This window comes from Motacilla alba, chromosome 10, assembly GCF_015832195.1.
Source record: "Motacilla alba alba isolate MOTALB_02 chromosome 10, Motacilla_alba_V1.0_pri, whole genome shotgun sequence".
In the NCBI taxonomy this organism is placed as follows: Eukaryota; Metazoa; Chordata; class Aves; order Passeriformes; family Motacillidae; genus Motacilla; species Motacilla alba.
In genome coordinates, this window is record NC_052025.1 from 5,586 (window position 1) to 26,241 (window position 20,656).

Below are 20,656 nucleotides of genomic sequence, written 5' to 3' on the forward strand. Positions count from 1 at the left end.
TCCACGAATATGAAGATGCTGCCCAGGGACAAGCTGCCACCTGTGCCAACTCGGGCTGCTTTGAGAGTGCCCATGGAGCTCTGTAAACTGAGACCAGGAACGTGGGGTGTTGGGTTTTGCCCATGGAGCTTTTCCGGGGCAGAAGCCATTGTCAGTACCAGGTAGGCCCTCGGCCCTTATGCGGCCGGCTGCCTGCTGGATTTCCACGAATATCAAGATGCCGCCCAGGGACAAGCTGCCACCTGTGCCAACTCGGGCTGCTTTGAGAGTGCCCATGGAGCTCTGCAAACTGAGACCAGGAACGTGGGGTGCTGAGTTTTGTTTCCCCGGGCAGAAGCCTTTTTCAGTACCAGGTAGGCCCTCGGCCCTTTGAGCCGGCTGCCTGCTGGATTTCCACGAATATCAAGATGCCGCCCAGGGACAAGCTGCCACCTGTGCCAACTCGGGCTGCTTTGAGAGTGCCCATGGAGCTCTGAAAACTGAGACCAGGAACGTGGGGTTGTAGTTTTGTTTCCCCAGGCAGAAGCATTTGCAGTACCAGGTAGGCCCTTGGTCCTTAGAGGCAGGCTGCCTGCTGGATTTCCCCGAATATCAAGATGCCGCCCAGGGACAAGCTGCCACCTGTGCAACTCGGGCTGCTTTGAGAGTGCCCATGGAGCTCTGCAAACTGAGACCAGGAACGTGGGGTTGTGGTTTTGTTTCCCCGGGCAGAAGCCTTTGTCAGTACCAGGTAGGCCCTCGGCTTCCTTTGGGGCCTGCTGCCTGCTGGATTTCCACGAATATCAAGATGCGCCCAGGGACAAGCTGCCACCTGTGCCAACTCGGGCTGCTTTGAGAGTGCCCATGGAGCTCTGCAAACTGAGACCAGGAACGTGGGGTGGTGGGTTTTGTTTCCCGGGCAGAAGCCTTTGTCAGTACCAGGTAGGCTTTGTTTCCTCGGCCCTTTGGGCAGGCTGCCTGCTGGATTTCCATGAATATCAAGATGCTGCCCAGGGACAAGCTGCCACCTGTGCCAACTCGGGCTGCTTTGAGAGTGCCCATGGAGCTCTGCAAACTGAGACCAGGAACGTGGGGTGGTGAGTTTTGTTTCCCCGGGCAGAAGCTTTGTCAGTACCAGGTAGGCCCTGTTCCTTGTGGGGCTGCTGCCTGCTGGATTTCCATGAATATCAAGATGCTCCCAGGGACAAGCTGCCACCTGTGCCAACTCGGGCTGCTTTGAGAGTGCCCATGGAGCTCTGCAAACTGAGACCAGGAACGTGGGGTGTGGGTTTTGTTTTCCCGGGCAGAAGCCTTTGTCAGTACCAGGTAGGCCCTTGTTTCTCAGGGGGAGCTGCCTGCTGGATTTCCACGAATATCAAGATGCCGCCCAGGGACAAGCTGCCACCTGTGCCAACTCGGGCTGCTTTGAGAGTGCCCATGGAGCTCTGCAAACTGAGACCAGGAACGTGGGGTGGTGAGTTTTGTTTTCCCGGGCAGAAGCCTTTGTCAGTACCAGGTAGGCCCTTGTTCCTCAGGGGCAGCAGCCTGCTGGATTTCCACGAATATCAAGATGCCGCCCAGGGACAAGCTGCCACCTGTGCCAACTCGGGCTGCTTTGAGAGTGCCCATGGAGCTCTGCAAACTGGACCAGGAACGTGGGGTGGTGAGTTTTCTTTTCCCGGGCAGAAGCCTTTGTCAGTACCAGGTAGGCCCTCGGCCCTAAGCGGCCGGTTGCCTGCTGGATTTCGACGAATATCAAGATGCCGCCCAGGGACAAGCTGCAACCTGTGGCAGCTCGCGCTGCTTTGAGAGTGCCCATGGAGATCTGCAAACTGACACAAGGAAAGTGGGCTGGTGGGTTTTCTTTCCCCATGTCGAAGCCTTTGTCAGTACCAGGTAGGCCCATGTTCCTCAGGGGCAGGCAGCCTGCTGGATTTCCACGAATATCCAGATGCATCCGAGGGACAAGCTGCCACCTGTGCCAACTCGGGCTGCTTTGAGCGTGCCCATGGAGCTCCACAAACGGAGACCTGGAGTGTGGGGTGGTGGGTTTTTTTTTCCGGGGCAGAAGCATTTCTCAGTACCAGATAGGCCCATGTTCCATAGGTGTAGGCTGCCTTCTGGATTTCCACGAATCTGAAGATGCCGCCCAGGGACAAGCTGCCACCTGTGCCAACTCGGGCTGCTTTGAGAGTGCCCATGGAGCTTTGAAAACTGAGAGCAGGAACGTGGGGTGGCGAATTTTGTTTTCCAGGGGCAGAAGCCTTTGTCAGTACCAAGTAGGACTTCTGCCCTTCGCGGACGGTTGCCTGCTGGGTTTCCACGAATATCAAGATGCCGCCCAGGGACAAGCTGCCACCTGTGCCAACTCGGGCTGCTTTGAGAGTGCCCATGGAGCTCTGCGAACTGAGACCAGGAACATGGGGTGCTGAGTTTTGTCTTCCGGGGCAGAAGCATTTTTCAGTACCAGGTAGGCCCTCGGCTCTTCGTGGCCACCTGCCTGCTTTATTTCCGCGAATCTGAAGAAGCTGCCCAGGGACAAGCTGCCACCTGTGCCAACTGGGGCTTCTTTGAGAGTGCCCATGGAGCACTGTATTCTGAGACCAGGAACGTGGGATGTTTAGTTTTGTTTTCCCAGGCAGAAGCATTTGCAGTACCAGGTCGGCCCTTGGTCTTTATGTGCAGGCAGCCTGCTGGATTTCCATGAATATCAAGATGCCGGCCAGGGACAAGCTTCCAGCTGTTGCAACTCGTGCTGCTTTGAGAGTGCCCATGGAGCTCTGCAAACTGTGACCAGGAACCTGGGTTTGTGGGTTTTGTTTCCCCGGGTAGAAGCCTTTGTCAGTACTTGGTAGGCCCTCGGCCCTATGGGGCAAGCGGCCTGCTGGATTTCCACGAATATCAAGATGCCGGCCAGGGATAAGCTGCTGGCAGTGACAAGTCGAGCTGCTATGAGAGGGCCCATGGAGCCCTGAAAACTGAGACAGGACCTTGGGGTGGTCGCTTTTGTTTCGCCAGGCAGAAGCATTTGTCAGAACTAGGTATGCCCTCGGCCCTTCGGGTCCGTCTACAGGCTGGATTTCCGCGATTATCAAGATGCTGCCCAGGGACAAGCTGCCCGCTTGTGCCAACTGGGGCTGCTTTGAGAGTGCCCATGGAGCTCTGCAAACTGAGACCAGGAACGTGGGGTGCTGAGTTTTCTTTCCCCAGGCAGAAGCATTTGTCTGTACCGGGTAGGCCCATGGTCCTTACGTGCAGGCAGCCTGCTGGATTTCCACGAATATCAAGATGCCGCCCAGGGACAAGCTGCCACCTGTGCCAACTCGGGCTGCTTTGAGAGTGCCCATGGAGCTCTGCAAACTGAGACCAGGAACGTGGGGTGCTGAGTCTTGTTTTCCGGGGCAGAAGCCTTTGTAAGTACCAGGTAGGCCTTCGGCTCTTCGTGGCAACCTGCCTGCTTTATTTCCGCGAATCTGAAGATGCCGCCCAGGTACAAGCTGCCACCTGTGCCAACTCGGGCTGCTTTGAGAGTGCCCATGGAGCTCTGCAATCTGAGACCAGGAACGTGGGGTGGTGAGTTTTGTTTTCCCAGGCAGAAGCCATTGTCAGTACCAGGTAGGGCCTTTGTTTCTTGGGGGCAGGCTGCCTGCTGGATTTCTATGAGTATCAAGATGCTGCCCAGGGACAAGCTGCCCACTTGAGCCAACTGGGGCTGCTTTGAGAGTGCCCATGGAGCTCTGCAAACTGAGACCAGGAACGTGGCGTGGTGGGTTTTGTTTCCCCGGGCAGAAGCCTTTGTCTGTACCAGGTAGGCCCTCGGCCCTTGTGAGCCTGCTGCTTGCTCGATTTCCACGAATATCAAGATGCCGCCTAGGGACAAGCTGCCAACTGTACCAATTTGCGCTGCTTTGAGAGTGCCCATGGAGCTCTGCAAACTGAGACCAGGAACGTGGGGTGGTGGGTTTTGTTTTCCCGGGCAGAAGCCTTTGTCAGTACCAGGTAGTCCCTCTGCCCTAAGCGGCCGGTTGCAGGCTGGATTTCGACGAATATCAAGATGCCGCCCAGGGACAAGCTGCAACCTGTGGCAGCTCGCGCTGCTTTGAGAGTGCCCATGGAGATCTGCAAACTGACACAAGGAAAGTGGGCTGGTGGGTTTTCTTTCCCCATGTCGAAGCCTTTGTCAGTACCAGGTAGGCCCTGGTTCCTCAGGGGCAGGCAGCCTGCTGGATTTCCACGAATATCCAGATGCATCCGAGGGACAAAATGCCACCTGTGCCAACTCGGGCTGCTTTGAGCGTGCCCATGGAGCTCCGCAAACGGAGACCAGGAGTGTGGGGTGGTGGTTTTTTTTTTTCCGGGACAGAAGCATTTGTCAATATCAGATTGGCCCATGTTCCATAGGTGTAGGGTGTCTTCGGGATTTCCATGAATCTAGAGATGCCGCCCAGGGACAAGCTGCCACCTGTGCCAACTCGGGCTGCTTTGAGAGCGCCCATGGAGCTTTGAAAACTGAGAGCAGGAACGTGGGGTGGCAAATTTTGTTTTTCAGGGGCAGAAGCCATTGTCTGTACCATGTAGGACTTCTGCCCTTCGCGGACGGTTGCCCGCTGGGTTTCCACGAATATGAAGATGCCGCCCAGGGACAAGCTGCCACCTGTGCCAACTCGGGCTGCTTTGAGAGTGCCCATGGAGCTCTGCGAACTGAGACCAGGAACGTGGGGTGCTGAGTCTTGTTTTCCGGGGCAGAAGCCTTTTTCAGTACCAGGTAGGCCCTCGGCTCTTGGTGGCCACCTGCCTGCTTTATTTCCGCGAATCTGAAGAAGCTGCCCAGGGACAAGCTGCCACCTGTGCCTACTGGGGCTTCTTTGAGAGTGCCCATGGAGCACTGTATTCTGAGACCAGGAACGTGGGATGTTTAGTTTTGTTGCCCTAGGCAGAAGCATTTGCAGTACGAGGTCGGCCCTTGGTCCTTATGTGCAGGCAGCCTGCTGGATTTCCATGAATATCAAGATGCCGCGCAGGGACAAGCTTCCAGCTGTTGCAACTCGTGCTGCTTTGAGAGTGCCCATGGAGCTCTGCAAACTGCGACCAGGAACATGGGGTTGTGGGTTTTGTTTCCCCGGGTAGAAGCCTTTGTCAGTACTTGGTAGGCCCTCGGCCCTTTGAGACCGGCAGCCTGCTGGATTTCCACGAATATCAAGATGCCGGCCAGGGATAAGCTGCTGGCAGTGACAAGTCGAGGTGCTATGAGAGGGCCCATGGAGCTCTGAAAACTGAGACAGGAACGTGGGGTGGTGGCTTTTGTTTCCCCAGGCAGAAGCATTTGCAGTACCAGGTAGGCCCTGCTTCTTCAGAGGCCATCTGCCTGCTGGATTTCCCCGAATAAGAGGATGCTGCCCAGGGACAAGCTGCCACCTGTGCTAACTCGGGCTGCTTTGAGAGTGCCCAAGGAGGTCTGCAAACTGAGACCAGGAACGTGGGTTTTTAGGTTTTGCTTCCCCGGGCAGAAGCCTTTGTCAGTACCAGTTAGGCCCTCGGCCCTTTGGGGCCTGCTGCCTGCTGGATTTTCATGAATTTCAAGGTGTCGCCAAGGGACAAGCTGCCACCTGTGCCAACTCGGGCTGCTTGGAGAGTGCCCACGGAGCTCTTCAAACTGAGACCAGGAACGTGGGGTGGTGTCTTTTCTTTCCCCATGCAGAAGCTTTAGTCAATACCAGGTAGGGTCTTGTTCCTCAGGGGCAGCCAGCCTGCTGGATTTCCATGAATATCAAGATGCATCCGAGGGACAAGCTGCCACCTGTGCCACCTCGGGCTGCTTTGAGAGTGCCCATGGAGCTCTGCAAACTGAGACCAGGAAAGTGGGGTGCTGAGTCTTGTTTTCCGGGGCAGAAGCCTTTGTCAGTACCAGGTAGGCCCTCGGATCTTCGTGGCGAGCTGCCTGCTTTATTTCCGCGAATCTGAAGATGCTGCCCATGGACAAGCTGCCACCTGTGCCAACTGGGGCTTCTTTGAGAGTGCCCATGGAGCACTGCAAACTGAGACCAGGAACGTGGGGGGGTGAGTTTTGTTTTCCCGGGCAGAAGAATTTGGATTATGGAGCTCTGCAAACTGAGACCAGGAACGTGGGGGGGTGAGTTTTGTTTTCCCGGGCAGAAGAATTTGGATTAACCGCGTAGGCCCTTGTTCCTGAGGGGCAGGCTGTTTGCTGGATTTCCACGAATATCAAGGTGCCGCCCAGGGACAAGCTGCCAACTGTGCCAACTCGGGCTGCTTTGAGAGTGCCCATGGAGCTCTGGGACCAGGAACGTGGGGTGGTGGGTTTTGTTTTCCCGGGCAGAAGCCTTTGTCAGTACCAGGTAGTCCCTCTGCCCTAAGCGGCCGGTTGCAGGCTGGATTTCGACGAATATCAAGATGCCGCCCAGGGACAAGCTGCAACCTGTGGCAGCTCGCGCTGCTTTGAGAGTGCCCATGGAGATCTGCAAACTGACACAAGGAAAGTGGGCTGGTGGGTTTTCTTTCCCCATGTCGAAGCCTTTGTCAGTACCAGGTAGGCCCTGGTTCCTCAGGGGCAGGCAGCCTGCTGGATTTCCACGAATATCCAGATGCATCCGAGGGACAAAATGCCACCTGTGCCAACTCGGGCTGCTTTGAGCGTGCCCATGGAGCTCCACAAACGGAGACCTGGAGTGTGGGGTGGTGGGTTTTTTTTTCCGGGGCAGAAGCATTTCTCAGTACCAGATAGGCCCATGTTCCATAGGTGTAGGCTGCCTTCTGGATTTCCACGAATCTGAAGATGCCGCCCAGGGACAAGCTGCCACCTGTGCCAACTCGGGCTGCTTTGAGAGTGCCCATGGAGCTTTGAAAACTGAGAGCAGGAACGTGGGGTGGCGAATTTTGTTTTTCAGGGGCAGAAGCCTTTGTCAGTACCAAGTAGGACTTCTGCCCTTCGCGGACGGTTGCCTGCTGGGTTTCCACGAATATCAAGATGCCGCCCAGGGACAAGCTGCCACCTGTGCCAACTCGGGCTGCTTTGAGAGTGCCCATGGAGCTCTGCGAACTGAGACCAGGAACATGGGGTGCTGAGTCTTGTCTTCCGGGGCAGAAGGCTTTTTCAGTACCAGGTAGGCCCTCGGCTCTTCGTGGCCACCTGCCTGCTTTATTTCCGCGAATCTGAAGAAGCTGCCCAGGGACAAGCTGCCACCTGTGCCAACTGGGGCTTCTTTGAGAGTGCCCATGGAGCACTGTATTCTGAGACCAGGAACGTGGGATGTTTAGTTTTGTTTTCCCAGGCAGAAGCATTTGCAGTACCAGGTCGGCCCTTGGTCTTTATGTGCAGGCAGCCTGCTGGATTTCCATGAATATCAAGATGCCGCGCAGGGACAAGCTTCCAGCTGTTGCAACTCGTGCTGCTTTGAGAGTGCCCATGGAGCTCTGCAAACTGTGACCAGGAACCTGGGTTTGTGGGTTTTGTTTCCCCGGGTAGAAGCCTTTGTCAGTACTTGGTAGGCCCTCGGCCCTATGGGGCAAGCGGCCTGCTGGATTTCCACGAATATCAAGATGCCGGCCAGGGATAAGCTGCTGGCAGTGACAAGTCGAGCTGCTATGAGAGGGCCCATGGAGCCCTGAAAACTGAGACAGGACCTTGGGGTGGTCGCTTTTGTTTCGCCAGGCAGAAGCATTTGTCAGAACTAGGTATGCCCTCGGCCCTTCGGGTCCGTCTACAGGCTGGATTTCCGCGATTATCAAGATGCTGCCCAGGGACAAGCTGCCCGCTTGTGCCAACTGGGGCTGCTTTGAGAGTGCCCATGGAGCTCTGCAAAATGAGACCAGGAACGTGGGGTGCTGAGTTTTCTTTCCCCAGGCAGAAGCATTTGTCTGTACCGGGTAGGCCCATGGTCCTTACGTGCAGGCAGCCTGCTGGATTTCCACGAATATCAAGATGCCGCCCAGGGACAAGCTGCCACCTGTGCCAACTCGGGCTGCTTTGAGAGTGCCCATGGAGCTCTGCAAACTGAGACCAGGAACGTGGGGTGCTGAGTCTTGTTTTCCGGGGCAGAAGCCTTTGTAAGTACCAGGTAGGCCTTCGGCTCTTCGTGGCAACCTGCCTGCTTTATTTCCGCGAATCTGAAGATGCCGCCCAGGTACAAGCTGCCACCTGTGCCAACTCGGGCTGCTTTGAGAGTGCCCATGGAGCTCTGCAATCTGAGACCAGGAACGTGGGGTGGTGAGTTTTGTTTTCCCAGGCAGAAGCCATTGTCAGTACCAGGTAGGGCCTTTGTTTCTTGGGGGCAGGCTGCCTGCTGGATTTCTATGAGTATCAAGATGCTGCCCAGGGACAAGCTGCCCACTTGAGCCAACTGGGGCTGCTTTGAGAGTGCCCATGGAGCTCTGCAAACTGAGACCAGGAACGTGGCGTGGTGGGTTCTGTTTCCCCGGGCAGAAGCCTTTGTCTGTACCAGGTAGGCCCTCGGCCCTTGTGAGCCTGCTGCTTGCTCGATTTCCACGAATATCAAGATGCCGCCTAGGGACAAGCTGCCAACTGTACCAATTTGCGCTGCTTTGAGAGTGCCCATGGAGCTCTGCAAACTGAGACCAGGAACGTGGGGTGGTGGGTTTTGTTTTCCCGGGCAGAAGCCTTTGTCAGTACCAGGTAGTCCCTCTGCCCTAAGCGGCCGGTTGCAGGCTGGATTTCGACGAATATCAAGATGCCGCCCAGGGACAAGCTGCAACCTGTGGCAGCTCGCGCTGCTTTGAGAGTGCCCATGGAGATCTGCAAACTGACACAAGGAAAGTGGGCTGGTGGGTTTTCTTTCCCCATGTCGAAGCCTTTGTCAGTACCAGGTAGGCCCTGGTTCCTCAGGGGCAGGCAGCCTGCTGGATTTCCACGAATATCCAGATGCATCCGAGGGACAAAATGCCACCTGTGCCAACTCGGGCTGCTTTGAGCGTGCCCATGGAGCTCCGCAAACGGAGACCAGGAGTGTGGGGTGGTGGTTTTTTTTTTCCGGGACAGAAGCATTTGTCAATATCAGATTGGCCCATGTTCCATAGGTGTAGGGTGTCTTCGGGATTTCCATGAATCTAGAGATGCCGCCCAGGGACAAGCTGCCACCTGTGCCAACTCGGGCTGCTTTGAGAGCGCCCATGGAGCTTTGAAAACTGAGAGCAGGAACGTGGGGTGGCAAATTTTGTTTTTCAGGGGCAGAAGCCATTGTCTGTACCATGTAGGACTTCTGCCCTTCGCGGACGGTTGCCCGCTGGGTTTCCACGAATATGAAGATGCCGCCCAGGGACAAGCTGCCACCTGTGCCAACTCGGGCTGCTTTGAGAGTGCCCATGGAGCTCTGCGAACTGAGACCAGGAACGTGGGGTGCTGAGTCTTGTTTTCCGGGGCAGAAGCCTTTTTCAGTACCAGGTAGGCCCTCGGCTCTTGGTGGCCACCTGCCTGCTTTATTTCCGCGAATCTGAAGAAGCTGCCCAGGGACAAGCTGCCACCTGTGCCTACTGGGGCTTCTTTGAGAGTGCCCATGGAGCACTGTATTCTGAGACCAGGAACGTGGGATGTTTAGTTTTGTTGCCCTAGGCAGAAGCATTTGCAGTACGAGGTCGGCCCTTGGTCCTTATGTGCAGGCAGCCTGCTGGATTTCCATGAATATCAAGATGCCGCGCAGGGACAAGCTTCCAGCTGTTGCAACTCGTGCTGCTTTGAGAGTGCCCATGGAGCTCTGCAAACTGCGACCAGGAACATGGGGTTGTGGGTTTTGTTTCCCCGGGCAGAAGCCTTTGTCAGTACCCGGTAGGCCCTCGGCCCTTTGAGACCGGCAGCCTGCTGGATTTCCACGAATATCAAGATGCCGGCCAGGGATAAGCTGCTGGCAGTGACAAGTCGAGGTGCTATGAGAGGGCCCATGGAGCTCTGAAAACTGAGACAGGAACGTGGGGTGGTGGCTTTTGTTTCCCCAGGCAGAAGCAGTTTGCTTCTTCAGTACCAGGTAGGCCCTCGGGCTTCTTTGAGGCCATCTGCCTGCTGGATTTCCCCGCAGAATAAGTACCAGGATGCTGTCGCCAGGGACAAGCTGCCACCTGTGCCAACTCGGGCTGCTTTGAGAGTGCCCAAGGAGGTCTGCAAACTGAGACCAGGAACGTGGGGTGGTGGTTTTGCTTCCCCGGGCAGAAGCTTTGTCAGTACCAGGTAGGCCCTTGTTCCTCAGGGGCCTGCTGCCTGCTGGATTTTCATGAATTTCAAGGTGTCGCCAAGGGACAAGCTGCCACCTGTGCCAACTCGGGCTGCTTTGAGAGTGCCCACGGAGCTCTGCAAACTGAGACCAGGAACGTGGGGTGCTGAGTCTTTTCTTTCCCGGGGCAGAAGCTTTAGTCAGTACCAGGTAGGCCTTGTTCCTCGGGGCGAGCAGCCTGCTGGATTTCCGCGAATATCAAGATGCATCCGAGGGACAAGCTGCCACCTGTGCCACCTCGGGCTGCTTTGAGAGTGCCCATGGAGCTCTGCAAACTGAGACCAGGAAAGTGGGGTGCTGAGTCTTGTTTTCCGGGCAGAAGAATTTGGATTAACCGCGTAGGCCCTTGTTCCTGAGGGGCAGGCTGTTGCTGCTGGATTTCCGCGAATCTGAAAATGCCGCCCAGGGACAAGCTGCCACCTGTGCCAACTCGGGCTCTTTGAGAGTGCCCATGGAGCTCTGCAAACTGAGACCAGGAACGTGGGGGGTGAGTTTTGTTTTCCCGGGCAGAAGAATTTGTCAATTACCAGGTAGGCCCTTGTTCCTGAGGGCATTGCTTCTGCTGGATTTCCACGAATATCAAGATGCTGCCCACTCGGGCTGCTTTGGACCGCCCAGGGACAAGCTGCCACCTGTGCCAACTCGGGCTGCTTTGAGAGTGCCCATGGAGCTCTGCAAACTGAGACCAGGAACGTGGGGTGGTGGGTTTTGTTTTCAGGGGCAGAAGCCTTTGTCAGTACCAGGTAGGCCCTGGTTCCTCAGGGGCAGGCTGCCTGCTGGATTTCCACGAATATCAAGATGCCGCCCAGGGACAAGCTGCCACCTGTGCCAACTCGGGCTGCTTTGAGAGTGCCCATGGAGCTCTGCAAACTGAGACCAGGAACGTGGGGTGGTGGGTTTTGTTTTCCGGGGCAGAAGCATTTGTCAGTACCAGGTAGGCCTTTGTTCTTGGGGGCAGGCTGCCTGCTGGATTTCCATGAATATCAAGATGCCGCCCAGGGACAAGCTGCCACCTGTGCCAACTGGGGCTGCTTTGAGAGTGCCCATGGAGCTCTGCAAACTGAGACCAGGAACGTGGGGTGGTGGGTTTTGTTTTCCCGGGCAGAAGCCTTTGTCAGTACCAGGTAGGCCCTTCGGCCCTTCGGAGACTGCTGCCTGCTCGATTTCCACGAATATCAAGATGCCGCCCAGGGACAAGCTGCCACCTGTGCCAACTTGGCTGCTTTGAGAGTGCCCATGGAGCTCTGCAAACTGAGACCAGGACCGTGGGGTGGTGAGTTTTGTTTTCCCGGGCAGAAGCCTTTGTCAGTACCAGGTAGGCCCTTGGCCCTTCGGGGCGGCTGCCTGCTGGATTTCCACGAATATCAAGATGCTGCCCAGGGACAAGCTGCCACCTGTGCCAACTCGGGCTGCTTTGAGCGTGCCCATGGAGCTCTGCAAACTGAGACCAGGAACGTGGGTGGTGGGTTTTTTTTTCCCGGGGCAGAAGCATTTGTCAGTACCAGGTAGGCCCCTGGTTCCTTAGGTGCAGGCTGCCTGCTGGATTTCCACGAATATCTGAAGATGCCGCCCAGGGACAAGCTGCCACCTGTGCCAACTCGGGCTGCTTTGAGAGTGCCCATGGAGCTCTGAAAACTGAGACCAGGAACGTGGGGTGGTGAGTTTTTTTTTCAGGGGCAGAAGCCTTTGTCAGTACCAGATTGGCCCTCGGCCCTAGGGGTAGGATTTCCCTGATATCAAGATGCCGCCCAGGGACAAGCTGCCACCTGTGCCAACTCGGGCTGCTTTGAGAGCGCCCATGGAGCTCTGAAAACCAGGAATGTGGGGTTATGGTTTTTGTTTCCCCAGGCAGAAGCCTTTGTCGTACCAGGTAAGACCCTCGCCCCTTCGTGGTCGGTTGCTGGCCGCTGGGTTTCCACGAATATCAAGATGCGCCCAGGGACAAGCTGCCACCTGTGCCAACTCGGGCTGCTTTGAGAGTGCCCATGGAGCTCTGCGAACTGAGACCAGGAACGTGGGGTGCTGAGTCTTGTTTTCCGGGGCAGAAGCCTTTTTCAGTACCAGGTAGGCCCTCGGCTCTTGGTGGCCACCTGCCTGCTTTATTTCCGCGAATCTGAAGAAGCTGCCCAGGGACAAGCTGCCACCTGTGCCAACTGGGGCTTCTTTGAGAGTGCCCATGGAGCACTGTATTCTGAGACCAGGAACGTGGGATGTTTAGTTTTGTTTCCCCAGGCAGAAGCATTTGCAGTACCAGGTCGGCCCTTGGTCCTTATGTGCAGGCAGCCTGCTGGATTTCCATGAATATCAAGATGCCGCGCAGGGACAAGCTTCCAGCTGTTGCAACTCGTGCTGCTTTGAGAGTGCCCATGGAGCTCTGCAAACTGTGACCAGGAACGTGGGGTTGTGGGTTTTGTTTCCCCGGGCAGAAGCCTTTGTCAGTACTTGGTAGGCCCTCGGCCCTTTGGGGCAGGCAGCCTGCTGGATTTCCACGAATATCAAGATGCCGGCCAGGGATAAGCTGCTGGCAGTGACAAGTCGAGCTGCTATGAGAGGGCCCATGGAGCCCTGAAAACTGAGACAGGAACTTGGGGTGGTCGCTTTTGTTTCCCCAGGCAGAAGCATTTGTCAGTACCAGGTATGCCCTGCCTTCAGGCCATCTACCTGCTGGATTTCCGCGATTATCAAGATGCTGCCCAGGGACAAGCTGCCACCTGTGCCAACTGGGGCTGCTTTGAGAGTGCCCATGGAGCTCTGCAAACTGAGACCAGGAACGTGGGTTTGGGTTTTGCTTCCCCGGGCAGAAGCCTTTATCTGTTAGGCCCTCGGCCCTTTGGGGCCGGCCTGCTGGCATGAATTTCAAGGTGTCGAGGGACAAGCTGCCACCTGTGCCAACTCCGCTGCTTGGAGAGGCCCACGGAGCTCTTCAAACTGAGACCAGGAACGTGGGGTGCTGAGTCTTTTTTTCCCGGGGCAGAACTTTGTACCAGGCAGGCCCTTGTTCCTCGTGGGCAGCAGCCTGCTGGATTTCCACGAATATCAAGATGCATCCCAGGGACAAGCTGCCACCTGTGCCAACTCGGGCTGCTTTGAGAGTGCCCATGGAGCTCTGCAAACTGAGACCAGGAACGTGGGGTGCTGAGTCTTGTTTTCCCGGGCAGAAGCCTTTGTAAGTACCAGGTAGGCCTTCGGCTCTTCGTGGCAACCTGCCTGCTTTATTTCCGCGAATCTGAAGATGCCGCCCAGGGACAAGCTGCCACCTGTGCCAACTCGGGCTGCTTTGAGAGTGCCCATGGAGCTCTGCAAACTGAGACCAGGAACGTGGGGTGGTGAGTTTTGTTTTCCCAGGCAGAAGCCATTGTCAGTACCAGGTAGGCCCTTTCTTGGGGCAGGCTGCCTGCTGGAATGATATCAAGATGCTGCCCAGGGACAAGCTGCCCACCTGAGCCAACTGGGGCTGCTTTGAGAGTGCCCATGGAGCTCTGCAAACTGAGACCAGGAACGTGGGTGGTGGGTTTGTTTCCCTGGGCAGAATACTTTGGTACCAGGTAGGCCCTCGGCCCTTGTGAGCCTGCTGCTTGCAGGATTTCCACGAATATCAAGATGCCGCCTAGGGACAAGCTGCCAACTGTGCCAACTCGCGCTGCTTTGAGAGTGCCCATGGAGCTCTGCAAACTGAGACCAGGAACGTGGGGTGGTGGGTTTTGTTTTCCCGGGCAGAAGCCTTTGTCAGTACCAGGTAGTCCCTCTGCCCTAAGCGGCCGGTTGCAGGCTGGATTTCGACGAATATCAAGATGCCGCCCAGGGACAAGCTGCAACCTGTGGCAGCTCGCGCTGCTTTGAGAGTGCCCATGGAGATCTGCAAACTGACACAAGGAAAGTGGGCTGGTGGGTTTTCTTTCCCCATGTCGAAGCCTTTGTCAGTACCAGGTAGGCCCTGGTTCCTCAGGGGCAGGCAGGCTGCTGGATTTCCACGAATATCCAGATGCATCCGAGGGACAAAATGCCACCTGTGCCAACTCGGGCTGCTTTGAGCGTGCCCATGGAGCTCCGCAAACGGAGACCAGGAGTGTGGGGTGGTGGGTTTTTTTTTCCGGGGCAGAAGCCTCGGTCAGTACCAGGTAGGCCCTCGGCCCTAAGCGGCCGGCTGCAGGCTGGATTTCCACGAATATGAAGATGCCGCCCACGGACAAACTGCCACCTGTGCCAACTCGCACTGCTTTGAGAGTGCCCATGGAGCTCAGAAAACTGAGAGCAGGAACGTGGGCCGGTGGGTTTTCTTTCCCCATGCCAAAGCATTTGTCAATATCAGATTGGCCCATGTTCCATAGGTGTAGGCTGTCTTCGGGATTTCCATGAATCTAGAGATGCCGCCCAGGGACAAGCTGCCACCTGTGCCAACTCGGGCTGCTTTGAGAGCGCCCATGGAGCTTTGAAAACTGAGAGCAGGAACGTGGGGTGGCGAATTTTGTTTTTCAGGGGCAGAAGCCATTGTCTGTACCATGTAGGACTTCTGCCCTTCGCGGACGGTTGCCCGCTGGATTTCCACGAATATGAAGATGCCGCCCAGGGACAAGCTGCCACCTGTGCCAACTCGGGCTGCTTTGAGAGTGCCCATGGAGCTCTGCGAACTGAGACCAGGAACGTGGGATGCTGAGTTTTGTTTTCCGGGGCAGAAACATTTGCAGTACCAGGTAGGCCCTTGGTCCTTACGTGCAGGCTGTCTGCTGGATTTTCATGTATATCAAGATGCCGCGCCGGGACAAGCTGCTACCTGTTACAACGCGTGCTGCTTTGAGAGTGCCCATGGAGCTCTGCAAACTGCTACCAGGAACGTGGGTTTGTGGGTTTTGTTTCCCCGGGCAGAAGCCTTTGTCAGTACCCGGTAGGCCCTCGGCCCTTTGGGACCGGCAGCCTGCTGGATTTCCACGAATATCAAGATGCCGCCCAGGGATAAGCTGCTGGCAGTGACAAGTCGGGCTGCTATGGGAGGGCCCATGGAGCTCTGAAAACTGAGACAGGAACGTGGGGTGGTGGCTTTTGTTTCGCCAGGCAGAAGCATTTGCAGTGCCAGGTACGCCAATGGGCCTTCGGAGCCACCTTCCTGCTGGATTTCCACGAATATCAAAATGCTGCCCAGGGACAAGCTGCCACCTGTTCAAATTCGGGCTACTTTGAGAGTGCCCATGGAGCTCTGCAAACTGAGACCAGGAACATCAGGTTGTGGGTTTTTTTTCCCCGGGCAGAAGCCTTTGTCTGTATCACGTAGAGACTCTGCCCGTCGTTGCGGCTGCCCGCTGATTTCCACCAATATCAAGATCCCGCTCAGGGACAAGCTGCCACCCCACGTTCCTGGTGTCAGATTGGCGAGCTCCATGGGCACTCTGAAAGCTGCCTGAGTTGGAACAGGTTGCAGCTTTTCCCCGCGCGGCATCTTGATATTCGTGGAAATCCAGTGGACAGCCGGTCGCGAAGGGCCGAGGGCCCACCTGGTATTGCAAATGCTTCTACCCGGGGAAACAAAAGCCACCACCCCACATTCCTGGTCTCAGTTTGTAGAGCTCCATGGGCACTCTCAAAGCAGCACGAGTTGGCATATGTGGCAGCTTGTCCCTGCGCGGCACCTTGATATACGTGAAAATCCAGCAGGCAGCCGCCCGCAAAGGGCCGAGGGCCTACCTGGAAATGCAAATGCTTCTTACCAGGGAGACAAAACCCAGCACCCCACGTTTCTGGTCTCATTTTCCAGAGCTCCATGGGCACTCTCAAAGCAGCCCCAGTTGGCACGGGTGGCAGCTTGTCCCTGGGCGGCATCTTGATATTCGCGGAAATCCAGCAGGCAGCCTAACCCTAAAGAACAGGGGCCTATCTAGCACGGAAAAATGCTTCTGCCAGCGGAAACAAAACCCACCAGCCCACGTTCCTGGTCTCAGTTAGCAGAGCTCCATGGGCACTCTCAAAGCAGCCTGAGTTGGCACTGGTGGCAGCCTGTCCCTGGGCGGCATCTTGATATTCGTGGAAATCCAGCAGGCAGCCTGCCCCTGAGGAACAATGGCCCTACCGGGTACTGACAAATTGTTCTGCCCGGGGAAACAAAACCCACCAGCCCACGTTCCTGGACTCAGTTTCCAGAGCTCCATGGGCACTCTCAAAGCAGCCTGAGTTAGCACGGGTGGCAGCTTGTCCCTGGGCGGCATCTTGATATTCGAGGAAATCCAGCAGGCAGCCGGCCACAAATGGCCAAAGGCCTACCTGGTATTGACAATGGCTTCGTCCAAGGGAAACAAAACCCAAAACCCCACGTTCCAGGTCTCATTTTGAAGAGCTCCATGGGCACTCTCAAAGCAGCACTTGTTGCCACAGGTGGCAGCTTGTCCCTGGGAGGCACCTTGATATTCGTGGAAATCCAGCATTCAGCCGGCCCCTGAGGAACAAGGGACTACCTGGTACTGACAATGGCTTCTGGCCGCGGAAAAAAACCCACCAGCCCACGTTCCGGGTCTCAATTTTCAGAGATTCATGGGCACACTCAATGCAGCACGAGTTGGCACAGGTGGCAGCTTGTCCCTGGGCGGCATCTTTATATTCGTGGAAATCCTGCAGGCAGCCTGCCCCTGAGGAACAAGACCCTACCTGGTACTGCAAATGCTTCTCCCTAAGGAGACAAAACCCACCACCCCACGTTCCTGGTCTCATTTTTCCGAGATTATTTGGCACTCTCAAAGCAGCCCGAGATGGCAGAGGTGGCAGCTTGTCCCTGGGCGGCACCTTGATATTCGTGGAAATGCAGGAAGCGGCCTAACCCTAAGGAACAGGGGCCTACCTAGTACTGACAAAGGCTTCTGCCCTAGGAGACAAAACCTACCAGCCCACGTTCCTGGTCTCATTTTCCAGAGCTCCATGGGCACTCTCAAAGCAGCCCCAGTTGGCACAGGTGGCAGCTTGTCCCTGGGCGGCATCTTGATATTCGTGGAAATCCAGCAGGCAGCCGGCCACAAATGGGCGAAGGCCTACCTGGTATTGACAATGGCTTTTTCCAAGGGAAACAAAACCCACAAGCCCACGTTCCAGGTCTCAGTATGCAGAGCTCCATGGGCACTCTCAAATAAGCCCATGTTTGTACAGGAGGCCGCTTGTCCATGGGAGGCACCTTGATATTCGTGGAAATCCAGCAAGCAGCCTAACCCTAAGGAACAGGGGCCTACCTAGTACTGACAAAGGTTTCTCCCCGGGGAAACAAAACCCACCAGCCCACGTTCCTGGACTCAGTTTCCAGAGCTCCATGGGCACTCTCAAAGCAGCCTGAGTTAGCACGGGTGGCAGCTTGTCCCTGGGCGGCATCTTGATATTCGAGGAAATCCAGCAGGCAGGCTGCCACAAAGGGCCGAGGGCCTACTTGGTATTGACAATTGCTTCGTCCAAGGGAAACAAAACCCACAAACCTACCTTCCGGGTCTCATTTTGAAGAGCTCCATGGGCACTCTCAAAGCAGCGCGAGTTGGCACAGGTGGCAGCTTGTCCCTGGGCGGCACCTTGATATTCGTGGAAATCCATCAGGCAGCCTACCCCTGAGGAACAAGGCCCTACCGTGTACTGACAAATTGTTCTGCCCGGGGAAACAAAACCCACCAGTCCACGTTCCTGGTCTCTGTTTGCAGAGCTCCATGGGCACCCTCAAAGCAGCCCGAGTTGGCACAGGTGGCAGCTTGTCCGTGGGCAGCATATTGGTATTCGGGGAATTCCTGCTGGCCGCCTGCCCCTGAGGAAAACGACCATACCTGGTACAGACAAAGGCTTCTGCATGGGGAAACAAAACCCACCAGCCCACGTTCCTGGTCTCAGTATGCAGAGCTCCGTGGGCACTCTCAAAGCAGCCCGAGTTGGCACAGGTGGCAGCTTGTCCCTGGGCGGCATCTTGATATTCATGGAAATCCAGCACGCAGCCGGCCACAAATGGCCGAAGGCCTACCTGGTGCAGACAAAGGCTTCTGCATGGGGAAACAAAACTCAGCACCCCACGTTCCTGGTCTCAGTTTGCAGAGCTCCATGGGCACTCTCAAAGCAGCCCAAGTTGGCACAGGTGGCAGCTTGTCCATGGGAGGCACCTTGATATTCGTGGAAATCCAGCAGGCAGCCAGCCCCTGCGGAACAAGGGCCTACCTAACACTGACAAATGCTTCTTCCCGCAGAAACAAAACCCACCAGCCCACGTTCCTGGTCTCAGTTTGCAGAGCTCCATGACCACTCCCAAAGCAGCCCGTGTTGGCACAGGCGGCACCTTGATATACGTGGGAATCCAGCAGGCAGCCTGCCCCAGAGGAACACGGCCCTATCTGGTACTGACAAATGCTTCTGCATGGGGAAACAAAACCCACCAGCCCACGTTCCTGGTCTCCGTTTGCAGAGCTCCATGGGCACTCTCAAAGCAGCCCGAGTTGGCACAGGTGGCAGCTTGTCCCTGGGCGGCACCTTGATATTCGTGGAAATCCAGCAGGCAGCCTACCCCTGAGGAACAAGGCCCTACCGGATACTGACAAATTGTTCTGCCCGGGGAAACAAAACCCACCCGTCCACACTCCTGGTCTCAGTTTGCAGAGCTCCATGGGCACTCTCAAAGCAGCGTGAGTTGGCACAGGTGGAAGCTTGTCCCTGGGCGGCCTCTTGATATTCTTGGAAATCCAGCAGGCAGCCGGCCGAGGAAGAACAAGGCCCTACCTGGTACTGCAAAGGCTTCTGCCCAAGGAGACAAAACCCACCAGCCCACCTTCCTGGTCTCAATAAGCAGAGCTCCATGGGCACTGTTGTGAGTGCGATTGCCAATTGAATTTTATCAATAATTTGCCAGAGCCAAATTATGATATAAAAACAAAGTACAAAATTTATTTCGCGCAAATTGACAAAATTTCGGTAAGCCACGGATCGGACAGGGTCTAGCTCGGGAAATAGACCCTGGGTGACGCCCTGAGCAACTCTTAAGCACTGGCAGCTCCAGAGTGCGGCGAGCACACCAGCTTTCTCTATGTAGGTCTTTTTATCCTATTTTTTCTGCCGCGGGCTAGGAAGTCTATTGTCCTTTTCATAACCAAACAAGTTTCCAATGTTTCTCCGGTCCAGTAGAATGGTATCTGATGGAAGGTGGTCTTGTCCTCGATGTCTTCGGGAATAATTCATCGACTTTTGGTCTTGTGCTAGACATGATTAATCTTAACAATACACAATCACATCCCGAGAGAGATATCCTTATCATCCGATACTCAGTTCTTACTGGAAATCTCTTTTGCAAACCGAAGCTTCCCAGAACTGTTTTAAAATTCTAGTGAGTTTCCCCCTTTAGTCAGGGGATTCAGGTGTGCTGCTGATGACATCATTCCCTGTGGGGCTGCAATTGTGAAACTGACTGTCTCTGTTGGGTTTTTACATGTAAATAGAGTCTATTGGTGTGGTAGGCGTTGGTGCTTTGCTGCACTGACTTTTCTGGTGTATTTCTCTGAGAACATGTCTAAACGTAACTCTCCTTCTACCTTACTCTATACTATTCTGAATCTATTCTTCTACCCTAATAAATATGAATTTTGACACTCATTCATAACATACCCCCACCTCTCAAGTTGCTATTCAAAATTCATATCTTAAATTTTATTTCCTACTCAATCTATATTGGTAAAAAAAAAATAAAAAGTAAAATTAAACAAAAAAAGTCTGTTAAATCCTGTAACAGATCAATTAATTTCCCAATCTTTAAAGGGTACCCCTTTGTAAATCTGAAGGGTACCTCTAATATCCTTTGTCTGTTCCTCAAACCTTGTGAGAGCTTCGGTAGCAAAATCGTCTACCTCTGCTTCCTCTAATCTCATAATTTTGGATATTTGTCCGGGTTTTCCTGTTGCAGCCTCTGGATCTATGGGCATAGTGCTGAGTTGCATACCTTGTACGACTGAATGGATTAGCCTGATAAAACAGGGAATTAAACAGGGTAGAAACAGGATTCCTGTGATGGAACATAAGATGAAAAAAATCAGTTTTTTCCACCAAGCACCATTGAAGAGGTTGTCCCACCATCCCGATTGCAGAATTGAATTCCAAGTTTGTACAGGTACATGTGCTACCCGTTTAATTTCTGCGGCTAATTCTTGGATAGTTTCCCCATAATCGTCAATCTCAATGCAACACTCAGATTCATTAAATTTTCCACAAACCCCTCCTTCTTCTGCGAGCAGATAATCCAGTGCAATCCTGTTTTGATAAACAAAAGCCCTCATTTGAGTATGTTGTTTGGAAAGCAGCGCTAATGCGTCAGCCGTGTGATTGGATACAATCTCTACTACGGCCTGGAGTCGTATCAGTCTGTTTAGTAAATATATGGGAGTTCGGTATCCCCAACTGCCATCCTGTGCCCAGGTGGCTGGACCGTAGTATTCAATTATTCTTTCGGCTGGCCAGTCATC